Below are 16,543 nucleotides of genomic sequence, written 5' to 3' on the forward strand. Positions count from 1 at the left end.
GAAAAGCAAATGGAGCTCGGAGCAAGTCCAAAGGTGCGAGGCAAATGACAAAGTGACCAAGCTTTTGGTCAATTTATTGCCAAGCACCATTCTTTGCAAAATTGGAGAATTTGAAGATGCAAAGGAACTTTGGAGCAAATTGGCTAAGCTTCATGAAGAGATCCCCTCCACTGTACAAGATCATGAAGAATCCAGAGAGGGTGACTCTTTGGAGCAAGACCAAGAAGAGGACTCCGAGGTTGAGAGATGCTCAACCTCCGAAGAAGAGGAAATCCAAGAAGTTTCATCCTCAAGGGAATGCAACGAATAGAACAAGGAGGGAGCATACTCCTTGTTTCATATTCAAGATGATGAAGCCTCCACCTCTAGGATTGAGGGGGAGCAATCCTTGGTGACGCCAGATCAAGAAGAAGGAGAAGCTTCTACATCCGGGTCGAAAGAAGAAGAGGAGGAAGAAGCCTCTACCTCCACAACTCAAGAAAAATCAAATGGAGGAGAATCAAGGTCCGAACTAGAGGAAGCTTCTACCTCCGGATCCAAAGGAAAAGATGTCATCCCTACAAGCAAAGGTATAAACATTTCAATTAATAATAAAAATCATATTATATGCTTTGAATGTAGGGAACATGGGCACTACAAGAGCAAGTGTCCCAACTTGGCCAAGAAGAAGGGCCAAGTGGCACAAAAGGGCAAGGAGAAGCCCAAGGAGACCATTCCCGGAACAAAAAGGAGCAAGGAGCACATTGTGTGCTTTTCTTGCAACCAAAAAGGGCATTACCGAAGTCAATGCCCCAAGGGGAAGAAGATGGTCAAGGCTCAAGGAGGCATTAGTCAAGGGGAAGCCTCCAAGGTAAAGAAGAAGGTAACATTTATTGAGCCTACCCCTTTACATTATGGTAAAAAGCATGATAGTTCTAATTTTTATCATTTTAATGCGATTTACCATAAGAATAGGAAGCATGAGGGCATTAAGGAAAATCATGTGGCTCTCCATGCTAAGACTACCACACCTAAGGTTAGGAAGGTAGATAGAAATCTAGGCAATCACACTAAGGGTTATAGTTATAAGCGTAGAAACAAAAATGCTCATGGGTGTAATGAAAAATCAAAATTTAATGATTTAATGATAGAAAATCAAGTCTTGAGGTCAAGGCTTGATAAAATGAAAAAGACCCTAAAAAGGATGGAAAATATCCTAAAAGGGCAAAATGAGCATAGCCTAGGTCTAGGAGCACATAGGTCATCTAATGGCAATAAAGGTTTGGGATACAAATCCAAGGCTAAGAAGGATGTGCCCTCTTACCATAGGGTTCCATATAGTTATGGAACAAACCCTAGGACCAGTGGTCAAGTCAAAAATACTAGGGAAGTCATCACTAAGAGTATTTTTGCAACAAATGTGACTAAGACTTCTAAGAAGTCAAAGAAGGTCACAAAAAAGGTCACAAGGGAGGAAATCCCTAGGGTTGACCTAGAAAAAGTGACCAAGGCTTCTAAGAAGCCAAACAAGGTCACTAGAAAGGTATCTAGGGAAGTTATCCCTAGTGAATACCTAGAGCATCCAAGGAGCACCAATAGATTTTGGGTTCCTAGGAGCATTTTCTCTACCCCATAAATGAGTTAGAGAGTGTCAACTCCGATTAGAAGGGTAGTTAACCCAACTTTGAGGAAATTGACAATTAAGGAGCATTTTCAAGGTTTTGTGAACCTTTGAAAATGAAATAGAATTATTATTTACTCCTTGAAAGAGTAAAATGTGCCTAATGGTGGAAGAATTAATTTTAATCTTAAATGGCACATATTGGGAAATTCATAAGAACTACCAAGTTGGGATTTTGGTATGTTCTTAGGAAATTTAAGGCAATCCGGGCCTTACTTTAAAAGTGCTACTCTTGTGGAAAAATGAAATATGCCAACATTTGAGGATATGCTAAATTTCGACTGGCATAAATTAATCAAGGGAATTAGAAATGCCAATTTAGGCTTTTGCATTTTCTTGAAGCACTTTAGGGCAATCTAGGTTTAAGTTGTAAGTTTAGCTAAGGTTTTAAGAATACTTAGATAGTTAATCTAGGTATATTTTATTTATGCTAAATCTTGACATGATTGTTTGCCCATCATATGCCATGGCATCATGTCTATTTTTGCATTCATGTTTTATTATGGAAAATACAAAAATACTATGTCATAACATTCATACATCATATAGTTATAGGATATTTTCTTTTGAAAAGTATTTCATTTTGATGTATGCCATAACATTATCATGCATTAAGTTTAATTTCTTAAAAATTAAGGACAAATGGCATTTAGCAACACTTATTAACAAGGGACATCCTAGGTGGATGTTTAATATCTCCAAAATGCCTAGATAGATATGCATGATCCCTAGATTAGGGCAAAACCAAAATCTACATCTCACAAAGACCTATAAGATGACTTGGATGTAATTTTAGTACACATTAGATACAAGTGAGATGTTAGGATGATGAACAAAACTCAAGATGTTGACTTAGTGCATTCTTTTGAATTTTAGGTTCATCAAAACACATAGTTATGTGTTTTCCCATCATTGGGAAAGCTAATGTACAAGTCATGTGCATTATGCCCAAGGAACATGATGGGATATTGGTTTTGAAAATGTTTTTAAATGTTTTTGGAAAACCTTGGTGAAGGCTATCTTTTGATAGTAATCACCATTGAATAGTTAGACACAAACTTGAAGAAAACACTAAAGTTTGTGCAAGTTTTCAAGTTTGTGTCAATCTTTGAAAATATGAAGTATTTTCATAGAAAACTATTTTTCCATGATTAAGTATGCCCTAAATAATGTCTACACGAAATTTCATGAATTTTGGATTTTTGTAGAATTTTCCAGGGGTTTCTGAAGTTGACTGAAATGGAATTTCAGTAACTATCAGAGCTCCGATCGATCCATGGATCGATTGGAGTGCCTGAATCGATCCGTGGATCGATTCAGAAGGCAATTCTCGCAAGCAGTAGCTCGCTGGATCGATCAGCCGATCGATCCACAAGGACTGAATCGATCAATGGATCGATTCAGTCAGGTTCAATCGATTGGAACCCAACTCCAATCGATCCAGGTTGCTGATTTTGGCTGGGAAGGCCTGATTTCAGCATCTTTGAACCATGGTTAGTCTATGTAACCATTCCAAACCCTTAAAAATACATTTGTATACACAAACCGGGTGTTTTCGTGTTGAAAACAAGGATGGAATGGTTAAGGAAGACTTCGTTGAAGTTTAGGTTGAGGTTTGTTTCAAATTTTGAATATTTGAACATCAAAACTTCTAAAATTTGGGTTTCCTAAAATTTTAGGGATTCCAAGTCATTGTTGGTGCAATGACAGAAGTTACCACCATGTCTTTAGGGGGAGGGACTCTTTAAAGACATGAAAATTATTTTTCATGAACCTTGGAAGGTGGTCAACCTTCCGTTAAGAACATGCTTAAGGTTGAGCGTTTGAACTTTAATGGGAAGTGGATATCCTCATTGTTCAAGTGGCTTCAAGTGGATATTGCTCAAGGATGGGCATTTGCCTACATTGGGGGAGAATGTAGGGTTAAGGTTAATGAAGGGTATGAGACCTTCATTATCGTGTTGGTCACAACGAGTGAAGTTGTGAACAACGATGAGCAACTCTTCAGGGGGAGAGTTTTCAACAATGGGGCATTTGTTGAAGAGTGCCAAAAATTGAGGCACGGGTTGCTGTGTGCTCAAAGATGGTTTGATGTGTGCCAATAGGGGGAGAATGAAAGGGAGTAAGTTAGGCTTTCATTACCTAGAGGGAGTTTGCCCTCTTAGGGGGAGAATGAAGAGCTTAATTTATGCTTTCATTACCTAGTGGCATGAAGAAGGAGGCTATGGAATTAGCCTAACTTACATATGGGATTGTAAGTGTTATTGTGGTATTGTCAAACATCAAAAAGGGGGAGATTGTTGGTGCAACATCCCTCAGGTCAAGGTTGACCTGGTTGACCAAGCTTGAGTCTTGGTTTGGGTTTCGATGTTTGACAATGCAAGGTTGATTGAAGAAGAGTCAAGTAGGTCAAGGATGACCGGATACTTGACTAGAAAGTCCTGGTGAGTGAAGCCAGGCAGAAGGAAAATCCTGGTGAGTGAAGCCAGGTGAAAGTCCTAGTGAGTGAAGCTAGGTAGTATGAAAGTCCTGGTGAGTGAAGCCAGGCAGATGGAAAACCCTAGTGAGTGAAGCTAGGTGGAAGCCCTGGTGAGTGAAGCCAGGCAAGGGAAAATCTAGATGGATCAAGGATTGATCGGACATCTGGTGTTGAGAAGTCCAAGTAGGTCAAAGGATTGACTGGATACTTGGCACGAGGAAATCCAGATGGGTCAAAGGGATTGACCAGACATCTGGTGGAAGTCCTAGTAGGTCAAGGAAGTGACCGGATACTTGGCACGACGAGAAAAGTCCAAGTGGGTCAAAGGGATTGACCGGACACTTGGTGGGAAGTCCTGGCAGGTCAAGAGAGTGACCAGATGCTAGGCATGATGTACCAACAGGTCTAGGTTGACCGGATGTTGGTTTGGGAGTCTTGGAACTTGGTTTTGGGAAAAAACCAAGTGCTGGATCGATCAGGGGATCGATCCAGGAGCTGGATCGATCAGTGGATCGATCCAGGCTTCTCCCAGCGAACAGAAAGCCTCTGGATCGATCCGTTGATCGATCCAGATGTCCCAATCGATCAGTGGATCGATTGGGACGCGGCTGCTTCGTGCGATAAGCGCTGGATCGATCCGTGGATCGATCCAGGCATGTTTCCCAGAGCACAGAGGCGCTCTGGATCGATCCAAAGCCTCCCCGATCGATTGGGAACATTCGAATCGATCGGGATCCGACCGTTGGCATCGTTTATAGCTGCAGGCGTGCGATGGCTGCGATATAGCTTCACCGTTTCATCTCAGATCTTCGCCAGCTCCTCCACAGTACTCTCAAAGCTCGTGATCGCCAGTTCTTGAAGGTTCTTGGAAGCTCTCCGAGTCAAGAGGCGGATCAAAGGCAAGAAGAGAAGCTAGGGTTAGGGTTTTCTGCATTCATTGTAAGCTTTGTGCTTGTATTTTGTTTCCCTTTCCTTCTTCTTGTACCGAGAGTCTTGTAGGGGTTCTCCGCTCTCGGTAGTTACCGAAAAGGAGTGTTTCATAGTGGAGGGTGCGTGCGTGGTGTGGATCCTTGGATTAGTCACCTCCTTTGGAGGTGGATACCAAGTAAAATCCTAGTGTTAGCGTGGTTGTATTTGTTTCTGTATTTTCCGCTGCATATTCTTGAAGAAACAAGCAACGCCGAGCAACGCCAAGCACCGAGCGAACGCGACGAGCTATTCCCCCCCCCCCCCCCCCCTCTAGCTACTTTTGGTCCTAACACATATGAATATTGGATGCTCATCATTGCTTCAAATTCATATTTGGATTTACTTCCACTTGCTAGAGAATTGTAATGATTGAACATCATTGATTTAGTGTTCGCCATCAACAAGTGGAAGTGTGCATTATCACTGCACAAAGGTATAAAAATATACCTAAACTTTTCATCTTCTGTATCTGTCTTTATCACTTATTACAAAGCAAACTTGCTTAAGGATTTTATTAATGACTACTATCATGGCTTGAGGGTAAGGTTATTCAACAAAAATTGGACAACACCTCCCCTATAACAATGACAAATAAAACATATATACAATGTTATAAGGCTACTCACAAGCTATCATCAACAGTCCACACAGCTGAAACATACACAACCACACAGTTATATACATAACCTACACTGCTGGAACAAAAGAACATAACCACGCAGTTGTATAATAAGCAGCCTACACGATTGTAACAAAACACAGCGGAAGTCACAAAATAACAAATACAAAACCACAAAACGACTACCTGCGAGCCTGCCCGATTTGACACAACCACAACAAACCAAAATACATGCAATCACAAGATAAACTCCAAATCCACATCGAGTTATTACAATACCAAGTTTACAAATTTAAAACATAATCAAAGAAGTAAACAAAACAAGAAAAAAACGTCCTCGAATGTGACATGAGATCGGTAGTTAGGATCATCCAAGTGTCCTCGTATCATTTACATATTCCCTGGCGAAAGATAAACTAGATCAAGGGGTGGTGAGTGTTGGGACTCAGCAGGTAATAGACAGATAATGCATGGGCATAATATATATATCTAGAGAGCCAAGGATAATACAGTCTCATAAGGAAAATGTAACATGAACTGCAGTGTAAATCATAATAAATATCCATACTTGAATCCATATACTAAGCTAGTAATAGAAAGTCAAGAGTAGTGATAATCTGTAATAATACTGCTTATAACTATAAGGGTACCATGTGAGGTATATACAGACTACTAGTAAGTAAGCCAATGTTAATCCACATGCAACAGGTATATAACTCAACATATATAAGCATATCACATGGGTACAACAAAAGAACTGTATAAGTAAGCAATCAATAGCATAAGCAAGTAAAATAACAAAAGCGTATACACAGATGGCCACCTCTCTGTACCATGACCCTGTATGATCGAGAGGCCAGAACAATGACAACTATACAACACTCCAGCCACCACTACTCTCGAGTGACCCAGTGGGTAATTTGCATAGTAGCTAACTAGCCACATAGCAACAGGGGTCCCTGCTGCTCACATCTCCAGCCGCCACTACCCATGAGTGACCAAGTGGGAGCACTATAGGAGAAGCGACATCTCCTCCAGCTACCACTACCCATGAATGACCGAGTGTGTGGTGACCGATGACTCTCTCACACCACAAGGAAGATAATGGTCGTCAGTATGCATGCAATGATATGATGCACAAGATGCAACAGGCATCACATATATAAATAGAAGCCAGGTATGCTACAGTAAGCCAACATGCTTAATAAGGTATGTGAATAAACATAAAACAAAGTAAGTAAACATAGTATCTAGTATTTGCTAAATATCATGGATGACAACAAGAAACTGTATAGACATCAAATTGATTATCTCAAAGATCGAGTGGATAAGTATCAAGCTCAGGAAAAATATGAGTAGAGTCAAGGTAAATACAATAACTATCTGAATATAGCTCATGCACTAAGATTAAAGTACTAAAAAATCAAGGCAAGAAGTACCCGCCTTAATTAGTAGTTCGTATCAACATAAATTCCATGTCAAGATGCTCGTCTCGAATTAACGTCCTACATCAACATATTTTATTTAGCTAATTCCATCTGAATTAAATAGCTAAATAAAATCCTCAACCTAATTAGGGTATCTCTAATCGTATATGATCTTTGATTAATCCCTTAACTAACCTTAATCATTCTACAACTAAAATGTTATATACTTAATGCACAAATTACCTCTAAAACTCAGCTCATTGCCAGAAATATGTATGATCGGAGCTAGGACTATTGTCATCTAAACTAGGTACCCCCACAACAACTGATCTGACCAGGAGTAAGGTTCAACTCTAAATCCAGAGGAAGGAGGAAGGCCATAGCTACGGTAGTCAGCAAACAACTCAAATTAGAAACCTCCCAATGCAACAGTAGAATTCAGGTTGTTTCAGATTTGAGATTAACTTGTCTTACCTTCAATCCATAGCACGTAATGAAGACAACCCCTTGATCTGATGAAGAGGCAAGCTAGAAATCTGATGTGGAATTTAGATCCCTCTATCAGTCGGTAGTGGCTATTCTCGGTGGTCCAATGACTCCAAGCAAGTGACCAACCGTACCTTGAAGGCAAGAAGAGAAGCAAAAGATGGCGGGACCCCGGAGATAGCACCCTTTTCCTCCTTGGCTAGCGGCTCTCGTGCAAGGGAAGAAGGAGATGTGCTCGGGTTCAGGCATCCCGATGGCCAACCTTTGTCAATCTCCTCAACAGAGAAAATCGGAGATGGATTACTCGATGGTTGGCCGGCGACAAGGTTCGAGGAGGAGGAGGTATGGTCGATATAATCTCTCATGCTGAGATGGCTACGGATCTGCTCCGGCTATGACAGGGGAAGGAGAGGAAGATCGGAGGTGATAGATCTATTGGTTGGCTCAACCCTCGCGGCGGTGGCTAGGGCAGAGGGAAGGTGACATCCTGCGCGCACGAGAGAGAGACAGAAAGGGGTGGTGACCTCACTAGTGGTAGCCTTGCCCCACTGCTCCTTCCCCTCTAGCAACGACATCGCCGAGCAGTGGCGGCAGCAATCTAAGCTGTTAAACAAGGATCGGGGAAGAAGAGGAATCAAGAAGGAGACGAGAAATCGGTAAAGAATAGGGGAAATAATATAGCTTATATACCTAAGGTTTAAATAATTAAACCCTAACTTAATTTCACAATCAACTTCCACATGTTTGATATTTTAAACAGGCTTTCTCTAAATCAAATCAATTCATCTCTTTAAATATGTTATATGGACTCCGTTAAACCCTAAAAAAATGTCTAAAAATTATTGAAATATCTAATAAGATTATTTCTCTAATAACACTTATTATTCAATTGCCAAATTTTACAACTACAAATATCCAAAGTCATACATACTTAACCAAATAATAAAATGTATTCAAATATTATATATTCTCAAATAAATTCCTTACTATGAAAAAGGTTGAACAATATATAGACTTGTTGTATGTCCTACCAGATGAGGATGCCCCCCTAAACAGAATTTTACAATATGTGTCAACTACTTTCCCTTTTGTCAACATCTTTACATTCACACCAGATAAAAAGGAATACACATTTAAACCAATAGGTGATTACTTCCAAACTAATTCATTTATAAACCTACAAAGTAAATCAATGATGATAAATCATAAAATTAAATTAGAGAACCATATAATTATCTAAATTAAAGAAGCATATTATTGTTTTGACTTATCAATTAATTAAATCAACTATGTAATTCACATACTTTAGGTTCTCCAACTCTTTTAACAAGTAGGCCACATCTTTATCTTATTTTTTCTTCTTCGAAATCTTAAATTACTTCTTCACAAACTATACCCATCAACATAAAAAAAATTTAAATAATGAATTAAATCAAATAAAATACTATAAAATATGCAAATATAGACTTACATCAATGACTTGCTTCCTTATTTTGTTATGTTTGGCAATCCTAGCTGCATCCTTCTCTGCCACTTCTTCATAATTGCCTTCCATTAATGTGATGATATATTTTTCTTCTTCTATATCATCCACATCAATTTTTCCTTTCCCCTTCTCCATAACATTAGGTTCTTTTACAAATTTTTTATCCTCTACTTCTCTTGAAACATTCTCCACAGGCTCGCATATTTGTATATTTATCTGTTGCCTCTTAGGTAAAATTTGAAGCCACAATGAACTATCAATTGGAGTATCCCTATAATCATAGCGACTTCTGTCACATTCTCTCCTACTTCTTGTTCCAAAAGCTACTGGTTCATATTGAGGATCATCTACAGGCTCGCTTGATTGAGATTGCATGCCTTTATTTTTTATTATTTCAAGTAATTATTTCACCCTATCATACAAATGATGTTCTCCATTGTTAGCTCCTTAATTATGTTTGCTTGAATAATGCAGTTATAACATTCCTTATTACTTTGGTTTCCTTCTTAATTGCCTTCAAATTGTGATCTTTCATTGGACGTGGAATGTCATCAACGCCAACAAGGTTCTTAACCAATGATTTCTCATATTCAATAGGGATTAGGTCAATCATAACTAGTCAAATTATTAAAACACATATTAAAAAAAAAGATATAACCTAACTTAAGCCACAGTATTCAAAATTTATCTCTTCCGATGAGACTCGATCGAAAAAATCTCTCACCTTACTAATATGTGAAGGAATATTCCTCCACTTATTTATTCTTGCTCCTTCAATTTTGTATGATTTTTGGATTGGAACATGCTACAAAAACCACACCTGATTCATCATCACAAGTGTTAGCTATTCATACATGTCCGCAAAATATTGTTAAATTTAACATCAAATATAAACTCATTGCCAAAAGACCGGCAAAACCCTTTAGGCAAGGGAGGTTGGTATTAGAATGTATTGTCTGAGTTGATGAAAATATATTCTCAATCTTAGATAATTGTAGAGTCATAAATTCATAGATGACTTCAACCCAGTTGAATCTAATAAGATTCTCAAAATCATCTACTATATCTATAAGACATAAAAGGACCTTATATGTACTAGAAGAAAATAAGACACAAACAAATATATATAAAATGTAGAATTTGTAAAATAATAAAACATCATCTTCTTCTTCAACGCGTTTGACATAAATTTAAGCAACTCCTCAATTCTTGATCTGGTAGTTTTTTTTTTATTTGAGAAGTTAGAAAGATGTCACCGGATGCTTTAGTTGAATTGATGGGACTCGAAACACCTCGGTCTGCAATACCAAGAAGTAATGAAATGTCTCTTCTTATGAAGGCAACCGAAACACCTGAACAAGTTAAATGATTAGTTGACTTCTACGAACAGATACATAAGTATTAGGCCTATGGCGGGCTTGATATGATCACATATCAGGCTCACGTTAGACCTAATATGTAATCATATCATGCCCACATTGGGCCTGATATGATATCATATCAAGCCCATGTTAGGCCTGATTTGGGATCGTATCAAGCCCACGTTGGGTCTGATATGATCTTATATCAGGCCCTCGTTTGCCATAATACCATACTATCAAGGTCATTAGCTAACTAAAATATTAACCTTTTCAAAGTATTTTATTTTACTATACAACTACTTTGTGATTAAAATTGACAATTATAAGTTGTACCTGAGAATCTAAAGGTTTGAGAACTTAAATCCCAATTTTCAAATATATTGGCCAATATACCATAGATATGCTGCATATCTTGTATGTCTAAAAACAACTAAAGGATAACTGTTTGATCATCGCTATATGTCGATCATGTAAAATAATAGATTCATGATGTCTTCCTTTCTTTGTGGATGCTTGAAAAAAAAAATTAAAGTGACCTAAGACACTGTTCCAATGTAGTTTCTACTCAACATCAACTGAACCCTACAATTTAAAAAAAAATAAAAAAATTTATTCAAACTTGTTGAGCTTTTCAAAATAAGAGAGTTTCGAAGGTGATATCTTTGTAGATAATTGAAGTGCAGAGGATGATACACCCGATCCACTTCTTTGCTCCATTATGAAAGGAGATTATTGCCAGAAACCCTAAAACTCTTCACTGCAGAGTCACGATCACTGTAGATTTATAGGTGGCAATGCTTCATGTTGTCTGAGAGAGACACGAAAATGTTGGGACCGAAAATGTAGCTAGAGGGGGGGAGTGAATAGCTCGGCACGATCTTGTGCTCTTCGTTGCTTTGTTTCTTCGATGATGTGCAGCGGAAAATACAAGAAACAACAACTACAACGCTAACACAAAGGATTTACTTGGTATCCACCTCAAGAAGAGGTGACTAATCCAAGGATCCACACACTCACGCACCCTCTACTATAAAAACACTCCTTCTCGGTAACTACCGAAGGCGGAGAAGCCCTACAACATTCTCAATACAACAAGAAAGCAAGGGAAGACAAATACAAGAAATATCTTACAAGATATGCAATGAAAACCCTAAACCTAGCTTCCTCTTCTTGCTGTAGCTCGCCTCTTGACTTGGACGTGCCTCCAAGATCCTTCAAGAACTGACGTGAGAGTGGAGAAGAAAGTTGTGGAGAGTTGCTGTGATCGCCCGTGGAGAAGAATCGAAGAGATGGAAGTTCTGCCGATGAAATCGCACGCCAATGTATTTATCCAGCGCCAACGGTCGAATCCCAATCGATTAGATTGCTCCCAATCGATTGGGGAGGTTTTGGATCGATCAGTCGATCGATCCAGAGCACCTCTGTGCTCCTGGGAATTGCCTGGATCGATCGACTGATCGATCTAGGGCTTATCGCGTAAAATCGCAGCTCCCAATCGATTGACCGATCGATTGGGAGGTATTCTGTGCGATCGGTAATTCTCCCCAATCGATCGCCCGATCGATTGGGGAAGCCTTTGTCGTGGGGACTCACCCAATCGATCAGCCGATCGATTGGGCATGAGCCAATCAATCGGCTGATCGATCCAGCTTAAGGTTTTTTTCCCTAAAACCAAGTCCAAAGTCCCCTAAACCAACATCCGATCAACCATGACCTGTTGGTACATCATGCCTAGCATCCGGTCACACTTGACCTGCTAGAACTCCCTCACCAAGTGTTCGGTCAATCCCTTTGACCCACTTGGATTTTTCTCCTCGTGCCAAGTGTTCAGTCAATCCCTTTGATCTACTTGGACTTTCACCAGATGTCTGGTCAATCTTGACCCATCTGAATTTTTCTCCTCGTGCCAAGTATCCGATCAATTCCTTTGACCTACTTGGACTTTCACCAGATGTCTGGTCAACCTTGACCCATCTGGATTTCCTCGTGCCTAGCTTCACTCACCAGGTCTTTCCCTTGCCTGGCTTCACTCACCAGGACTTTCACTTGCCTAGCTTCACTCACTAGGTCTTTCACATGGATTCACTCACCAGGATTTTCCATACTGCCTAGCTTCACTCACTAGATCTTTCACCTGGTTTCACTCACCAGGATTTTCACATCTGCTTGGCTTCACTCACCAGGACTTTCCTTCTTCCTAGCTTCACTCACTAGGACTTCTCATCTGCCTGGCTTCACTCACCAGGACTTTCCTTCTACCTGGCTTCACTCACCAGGACTTTCCAACTGCCTGACTTCACTCACCAGGACTTTCACCTGACTTCACTCACCAGGTCTTTCCAGTCCCCATTGAGGATATCCACTCCCCATTGTTTTCAAATGCCCAACCTTGAGCATTTTCGTTAAAGAAGGTTAACCACCTTCCAAGGTGTATGAAAAATAGATTTTCATGTCCTTAAAGAGTAATTTCCCTTAAAGACATGCATGTAACTTCTATCATTGCACCAACAATGACTTGGAATCCCTAAACATATAGGAAACTCAAATTTAGAAGTTTTGAGGTTCAAAAATTTAATAATGAAATCAAACCTAAACCTCTACTTAGTCTCCCTTGACCAATCTATCCTTGTTTTCATCATGAAAACTCCCCTAAATGTATATAAATATGTGTTGAGGGGTTAGGAATGGTTACCTAGACTAAAGGTGGTTCAAAATGCTGAAATCAAGCTTTCTCAGCCAAAATCAGCATTCCCAATCGATTGGAGTTGGGTCCCAATCGATTGAACCTGCTTGAATCGATCCACTGATCGATTCAGCTAGTGTGGATCGATCTAGTAAGCTTCTATTTGCGAGAAATGTCTTCTCAATCGATCGCCCGATCGATTGAGGCACTCCAATCGATCACCCGATCGATTGGAGCTCTGAAAAACTGAAAATTTATTTCAGTGAATTTCAGAAACTCTCCTAAAATTCTACAAAAATATAAAAATCATGAAAGTTCATGTAGACATTCTCTAGGGTATATACTATCAAGGAAAAATAGTTTTCTATGAAAATAATTTCTATTTTCAAAGATTGACACAAACTTTAAAATTTGTATAAACTTTAGTGTTTTCTTCCAAGTTTGTGCCTAACTATACAATGATGATTACTATCAAAAGATAGTCTTCATTAAGGTTTTCTAAAAACATTTTAAAACTTTTTTCAAAACCAATATCCAACCATGTTCTTTGGGCTCAATGCACATGATTTGTACATTAGCTTTCCCAATGATTGGAAAACACATAACTATATGTTTTGATGAACTTAAAACTCAAAAGAATGCACTAAATCAACATCTTGAGTTTTGTTCATCACTCTAACATCTCACTTGTATCTAATGTGTACGAAACCACATACAAGTCACCTTATAGTTCTTTAGTGAGATGTAAACTTTGGTTTTGTCCTATTCTAGGGATCATGCATATCTATCTAGGCATTTTGAGGTTAGGAACACCCACTAAGGATGTTACTTGTTAATAAATGTCATTTGTCCTTAGATTGCAAGGAATTTAAAATCATGTATGATGTGTTATGGCATACATCAAAGATAAATAATTTTTAAAAGAAAATTTCTTATAATGACTACATGATGTATGTATGACATGACATGATATTTTTGTGTTTTTCATAATAAGGCACGAGTGCAATAATAAATATGATGTCATGGCATATGATGGGCAAACAAAGCATGACAAATTAACATAAATAAAAACCTAGAATAGCTATCTAAGTATCCTTAAACCTTAGCTAACTTAAAGTTTAAACCTAAGTTGCCCAATATTTCCCAAGAAAAATGCCAAAATCCCAACTTGGCATTTTTCTACACTTTTATAAATCTTGTGCCAATTTAAATTAAGCATATTCCTCAAATTTTGGCACAATTTACTCTTTCAAGAGTAACCAAATAAAATAAGACTTAGATTTGCCTTTAACTTCCTATGAACATACCACAATCCCAACTTGGTAGTTCTTATGATTTTTCCAAATGTGCCAATATAATTTTAAAATCAAACTTCTCACATTATGACACATCTTACTCTTTCCAAGAGTAAACCAATAATCGTTATCATTTTTTAAAGGTTAACAATAACCTTGAAAATGCTCTTAGAGTGCCAACTTTATCAAAGTTGGGTTAACTACCCTTTTAATCGGAGTTGACACTCTCTAACTCATCTAAGGGGTAGAGAAAATGCTCCTAGGAACCCAAAACTTATTGGAGCTCCTTGGATGCTCTAGGTATTCACTAGGGATAACCTCCCTAGATACCTTCCTAGTGATCTTGTTAGGCTTCTTAGAAGCCTTTGTCACCTTTTCTAGATCAACTCTAGAGATTGCCTCCCTTGTGACCTTCTTAGTGACTTTCTTAGACTTCTTAGAAGTCTTAGTCACGTTTGTTGTTGCAAAAATACTTCTAGGGATAACTTCCCTTGTATTTTTTATTTGACCACTAGGACTAGGGTTAGTTCCATAGCTATATGGAACCCTATGGTAAGAAGGCACATCCTTTTTGATTTTAAGTTTGTATCCCAAACCTCTATGGCCCTTGGATGACCCATGTTGTGCTAAACCTAAGTTTTGCTCACTTTGCCCTTTTAGGATACTTTCCATCATTTTTATAGTCTTTTCCATTTTATCAAGTTTTGACCTCATGACTTGATTTTCTTCCCATAAATCTCTAGATTTTGATTTTCCCTTCAATCCTTGAGCATTTTTATTTCTAGGCTTATAACTATGGTCCTTAGTATTATTGCCTAAATTATTTTCTATCTTTCTAACTTTAGGTTTGGTAGTTTTAGCATGAAGAGTCATATGATTTTTGTTTATTCTATCATGCTTCCTATTTTTATGGTAAATAACATTAAAATGATATAAATTAGAACTAGCATGCTTTTTACCATTATTTAAAGGGGTAGGCTCAACAAATGATACATTGCGTTTTACCTTGGAGGCTCCCTCTTGAGTTGAGCTTTCTCCTTGAGCCTTGACCGCTTTCTTCCCCTTTGGACATTGACTCCGATAGTGTCCCTTTAGATTGCAAGAAAAGCACACAATGTGCTCCTTGCTCTTCTTTATTTCGGGAGCGGTCTCCTTGGGCTTCTTCTTACCCTTTGGTGCCACTTGACCCTTTTTCTTGGCCAACTTAGGGCATTTACTTTTGTAGTGTCCATGTCCCCTACATTCAAAACATATGATATGATCTTTATTTTTAGATGAAGTATTTATACCTTCACATGTAGGGATGACACTTGATCCTCCATTTGATGTCTCTTGATTTTTGGAGGATACATCATCTTCTTCTCCTTTTGATCCGGATGTAGAGACTTCTTCTTGATCCAGCAATGATGATCTACACTCCCCCTCAATCCTAGAGGTGGAGGCTTCTACCTCTTCATCCTTGGACGTTGAGCATCTCTCAACTTCCGAATCCTCATGCTCATGAAATAAGGAGTATACTCTTTTGCTTGTATCTTCATGCTCCATAGAGGATGGATCTTCTTCTTCTTCCTCCAGTGTTGAGCATCTCTCAACCTCAGAATTCTCCTCCTCTTGGTCTTGATCCACCGAGTCACCCTCTTTGGATTCTTCATTATTTTGTACAGTGGAGGGGATCTTATGAATCTCGGCCAACTTTCTCCATAATTCTTTTGCATCTTCAAATTCTCTAATTTTGCAAAGAATTATGCTTGGCAATAAATTAACCAATAATTTGGTTACCTTGTCATTCGCCTCGCGCCTTTGAATTTGTTCTTTGCTCCATTTGCTCTTTTTGAGAATTTTGCCCTTTGAGTTTCTTGGAGCTTCAAAGCCTTCCATGAGAGCAAACCATTGCTCTATCTCCATCATAAGAAAGTTTTCGATTCTTGATTTCCAAGAATCGAAACTCGATGATACATATGGTGGAGGCACCCTTGTGTCGAATCCGAATCCATCTCTGAATTCCATTTGAAGTTGAGCTTGATGATGAAGTCTTTGACTTGATATAATTTGCTCCAACTTCTACACCCTCTAGCATG

This window comes from Zingiber officinale, chromosome 2A (assembly GCF_018446385.1).
Source record: "Zingiber officinale cultivar Zhangliang chromosome 2A, Zo_v1.1, whole genome shotgun sequence".
Taxonomy (NCBI): Eukaryota; Viridiplantae; Streptophyta; class Magnoliopsida; order Zingiberales; family Zingiberaceae; genus Zingiber; species Zingiber officinale.